The sequence below is a fragment of the Brachyhypopomus gauderio genome, unplaced genomic scaffold, assembly GCF_052324685.1.
Source record: "Brachyhypopomus gauderio isolate BG-103 unplaced genomic scaffold, BGAUD_0.2 sc75, whole genome shotgun sequence".
Taxonomy (NCBI): Eukaryota; Metazoa; Chordata; class Actinopteri; order Gymnotiformes; family Hypopomidae; genus Brachyhypopomus; species Brachyhypopomus gauderio.
In genome coordinates, this window is record NW_027506896.1 from 1 (window position 1) to 5,000 (window position 5,000).

A 5,000-nucleotide genomic window follows, 5' to 3' on the forward strand; every position below is an offset into this window, starting at 1 on the left:
CAATATTTGCACCACTTAAGTGAGGCCAAAACACACACACACACACACACACACACACACACATAGGCTGATGAGAGAAAAATAAAAAATATCTGTTGCGCAAACACTGAAGTGTTGAAGTGGCGGGGGTGAGCTGTAGCAGATGTGTGTGGAGTGTGCCGCATGGCCTCGCTGCGGCTCGGCCTGCCCCCCCCCCCCCCCCCCCCCGGGCCGAGCCCACGCTTCTGTTTCCACACATCTCCCCTGGGCATTCGAGGACCCCTTCTCATAAACACTACACTACAAGTGACCGTCCTCATGCAGCTCTGTGTGTGGACACTCCAGCCATCTCTGCTGAGTTCTGGGAACAGCTCTGACCTTTTCAGAGTGCTTTCCATTGACCTCTGACCTCTTCCTTCCCGGCTATGCGTCCTTTAATTGCAAGCTGTACCTTTCACACATCTGCTGCAAAACTCTCTCAGATTCTCCTGCTCTAACCTGGGACCTCTCACTCCTCTCACTCCTGTCTCCTCTCACTCCTCTCACTCCTGACACTCCTCTCACTCCTGTCTCCCCTCACTCCTCTCACTCCTGACACCCCTCTCACTCCTCTCACTCCTGACACTCCTGACACTCCTCTCACTCCTCTCTCTCTCTGTCCTGGCCATTTGTAAGATTAGTTATTCGTCAGCCTGCATTGTTTGGCTTTTTCTGAGACACTTTGCAGATGCATCTGTGTTCTGTTAAAGGGATCTCGGCTCTGCACAGCTGAGCAGCCGAACGGGTCCAGAGGGAAGACCCCTGCACTCATTATCTGAGGGGGAGGAGGAAGATACAAGTTTGGGAGTGCGGGTGGGGGGTGTGGTGGGTGGTGGTGTGGGGTGGGGGGAGGGTCCCAGAGCAAAAACCAAAACAAACAGCAGCCGTGGAGTTGCAGTGGCTTTGGCAAAGGAGCACACAAACGAAGCCTGTGGAGAGGAGTGGAGGGGGGTGGAGAGGGTGAAGGGCAGTGGAGGGGGTGGAGAGGTGGAGGGGTGGAGGGGGTGAGAGGGGTGGAGGGGTGGAGAGGGTGAAGGGCAGTGGAGGGGGGTGGAGGAGGTGGAGGGGTGGAGGGGGGTGGAGAGGGGTGGAGGGGTGGAGGAGGGTGAAGGGCAGTGGAGGGGGTGGGAGAGGTGGAGGGGTGGAGAGGGGTGGAGGGGTGGAGAGAGGTGGAGGGGGGTGGAGGGGTGGAGAGGTGGAGGGGTGGAGAGGGGTGGAGGGGTGGAGGCGGGTGAAGGGCAGTGGAGGGGGTGGAGAGGGTGGAGGGGGGTGGAGGGGGTGGAGGGGAGTGGAGGGGGTGGCGGGGAGTGGAGGGGTGGAGAGGGGTGGAGGGGTGGGAGCGGGGTGGAGGGGGGTGGCGGGGTGGAGAGGGGTGGCGGGGAGTGGAGGGGGTGGAGGGGAGTGGAGGGGCGTGGCGGGGTGGCGGGGTGGACGGGGGTGGAGGGGGTGGAGGGGGTGGAGAGCGGGTGGAGGGGTGGAGAGGGGGTGGCGGGGGTGGAGGGGGATGGAGGGGGTGGAGGCGGGGAGTGGCGGGGTGGAGAGGGGTGGCGGGGAGAGGAGGGGTGGAGCGGGGGAGGGCGTGGAGGGGCGTGGAGGGGCTGGGTGGCGGGGGTGGAGGGGAGTGGAGGGGTGGAGCGGGGTGGAGGGGCGGTGGAGCGGGGATGGCGGGGTGGAGCGGGGTGGAGGGGCGTGGAGGGGGTGGAGGGGGTGGAGGGGGTGGAGGGGAGTGGAGGGGTGGAGAGGGGTGGCGGGGAGTGGCGGGGACGTGGAGGGGGTGGAGGCGGGGTGGAGGCGGGGGTGGAGGGGAGTGGCGGGGGTGGCGAGGGGTGGAGGGGTGGAAGCGGGTGGAGGGGTGGAGAGGGGTGGCGGGGAGTGGCGGGGGTGGAGGGGGTGGCGGGGAGTGAGGGGTGGAGAGGGCGTGGCGGGTGCGGGTGGGAGGGAGAGTGGAGAGGGTGGAGAGGGGGTGCAGGGGGTGGCGGAGGGTGGAGGGGAGTGGCGGGGGTGGGTAACGAGTTGCGCGGGTTGCGAGGTGAAAAGAGGGGTTGAGGAGTGGCAGGGGCTGTGAACAGGGGTGTAGCGGATGTTGAAGGGTGGAGAGAAGAGGAGGTGTGTGAAGAGGGTTGCTGGAGGCTGTAGGAGGGTGGAGAAGCCCAAGAGGATGAGGCCGGTGTGGGCTGGAAGGAGGCGACCTTGTTCCTGCAGGGCCTGGTACTGCAGTAAACACCACCCACACCACACCCACCCCACACCACCCCACACCACAAATGTGCGCCCACACACACCACTGTGCGCCCACACGTGCACACATACACACCCCCACCCCCCCCCCCCCCCCCCCCCACACACACACACACACGCACGCACACCACACATGCACACACACATGCACACACACAGATCGAGAAGAATGTGGGAGCATCGGAGGTTTCAGGAAAATCAAGCAGCTCTGGATCCTTCCGTGTGCCGTAGGGACGCCCTTACAGTAACATCATGACAGATCTCAAGAACCGCCTCTAATGGTTTGGTTCAAGAGCTTTTGTGCTGCTCTGGCCGAGAGGCCTGGAATGCCCCCCGGAAAGGAATTAGCCATGCGAACATGTGCCTGCGCAAACGCCTGTGCTCCGCCTCGCTTTCTCACGGCGAAGACCGGCACAGCGGCGCTGCCCGGCTGTGTGGGGAACACCTCCAGAACTCAGGAACACGCTGGGCTCTCTGCACCTGACCTACACATCCGTGCCTGCTCTCCTGACTACAATCTGGTTGCAATTGACCTGCAGTAACCTCCGTGAACAGGGACGCTGGCATGGCGTGTTAGAGGTGCACCCACCTACTCCACGCAGCTCAGAGCACCAGCACGGCACCTTCACTCTGATCTCAAATCCCTGTCCACAACATGTCTTATCTTGTCTCACATACAACTCACATTAATATTTATATCACTCTGATATATGAGATGCCACTTAGGGTCACACATGAACACACATCAATGCTCATGCAATCAGGCATGCCTCTATTTCTTGATCATGCTCACACACACACACACACACACACACACACAAAGAACACACACAAAGAAAACCTTACACTATTTCAGCTGGCTCCGTTTGTCGAGACACGGATCCAACTGACTTCATTATTTCCAGTTAGATCCAAACAGAAATCTAATCTAGGCAGTGGAAGTGTCAGGCTTGCGGTTGTTTGGATGGCATGTGCCGTTGTCGTGGCATGTGCCGTTGTCGTGGCATGTGCCGTTGTCATGACATGCCTGCCCCGTCCCACTGCTTTGGGACTGTGACCTCACTCCCGCCACGAGAGCGGAACTTTCTAACCCTGCCCACTGTTGCCATGGTACCCTGAGCTGCACCTGGCTGGGTTTTTGGAGGGGGGGGGGGGGGGGCAGAGGTATGACAGCGTGGGTTCTGGAGTGGGGGTGTACGTATGGGGGGGCAGAGAGGTATGGGATGCTGTGGTGTAACAGGTGGTGTTGATTTACAAAATTGGAGTTTGCGGAGGTGTGTGTGTGTGTGTGTTTGTGTGTGTGTGTGTGCTCCCTCTATCTGTACTTGTCTTCTCTTTTGGCTTATGTGTGCCACACATCTGTCTCCCCCTGCACCTTCTCCAACCACAGTGTGTGTGTACGACACAGCCAGCATGACCTCCTCTCTGCAGCCTCGCCTCCGTGCACTCGTGTGTGTGTGTGTGTGTGTGTGTGTGTGTGCACATGTATGTATGCGAATGTGTGTGTGTGTGTGTATGTGGGAGTGCGTGTGTGTTTGCGCATATGTGTGTCATGCAGACTTCATGCATATATCCAAGTATCCAATTCCCAAGCACAAATCCCAATGAACACAACATGCCTCTGACACACACACGTACACACACATCCACTCACACACACTCAAACATACACACATGCGCTCGCACACATACACCAATAAAACCGCTGAATGAAAGAGCTGATTCTATTGCTTGACTCTCTCTTACTTAGTTACACACACACACACACACACACACACACACACACACACACACACACACACACACACACACACACACACACACACATTCCATAACTTACATAGAGCCCCGTGTGCCGATCTCCAAAGAAGGGGAACGCAGCGGAGATCCCCACCAGTCCGGAGCCTCCGTCATCCTGCCTGACAGTCTGAGAATCCCCACGCTCCTGTCCAAACGGGTAGAAGTCCTCCAGAGGCACAGCAAGTTCCACTTGGCCCGGCAAGCACAGCCAGAGCAGGGCACACAGGCTGGGCATCAGCCCCTGTGGGCAGCCCATGACCCCCAGTGCACAGGGACGCCGGTCACCCTGCTGGGGGAAGACCAGGCTCTCCAGCTCCTGAACCGTGTCCTCTTTCAGTGCTCCTGTATTTATCTCAAGTCTGTCTCCCCTCTCTCCCTCTCTCCCTCTCTCTCTCTCTCTCTCTCTCTCTCTCTCTCCCCCTCTCTCTCTGCCCTGGGAGCTGGTCTTGCCTGTGTTAGTGCGGCTGCCTCTTTATGCCGGAGAGGAAGATCCCTCGCGCTCTGCGTGCCTCTGGGTACTGGAGCGTTCCGCACTGCACACTGAAATGAACCGAGTGAGTGAGGGAGAGAAGGAGAGAGAGAGAGAGAGTGGGGAGAGGGAGAAAGAAAGAGAGAGGGAGAGAAAGAGAGAGAGACAGTGGGGGAGAGGGAGAAAGAAAGAGAGAGGGAGAGAAGGAGAGAGAGAGTGAGGAGAAAGAGAGGGAAAGAAAGAGAGGGAGAGGAGAGAGAGAGTGGGGGAGAGAAAGAAAGAGAGAGGGAGTGCGAGCGATTTGGCTTCTTTTTTTTTTTTTTTTTTTTTTTTTTTACAATCCAGCAATTTGGTCCCTGATGGCTAGCTTAGAAATATCCTCAATAAAACCTCTATACTGCCTGCCAAAGGGGTTCTTTCAGAACCTGCCCCTCCCCCCTAGGGATTCACTACATCGCATAATTAGGCACATGCA

General features: G+C 58.5%; 1 protein-coding gene across 7 annotated transcripts in view; it reads right to left on the reverse strand.

Annotated features, from left to right (window-relative positions):
• Window positions 1-3,440: 3,440 nt before the first annotated feature.
• Window positions 3,441-5,000, reverse strand: part of crocc2 (ciliary rootlet coiled-coil, rootletin family member 2) — a 55,764-nt gene continuing 54,204 nt past the window's right edge. For 6 of the 7 annotated variants that reach the window (XM_076990468.1, XM_076990469.1, XM_076990466.1 and 3 more), the window contains one exon: window positions 3,442-5,000. This exon is cut by the window's right edge and continues 2,118 nt beyond it. The gene's annotated coding sequence lies outside the window, so the exon portion shown is untranslated. The other variant, XM_076990467.1, reaches the window with a different exon arrangement.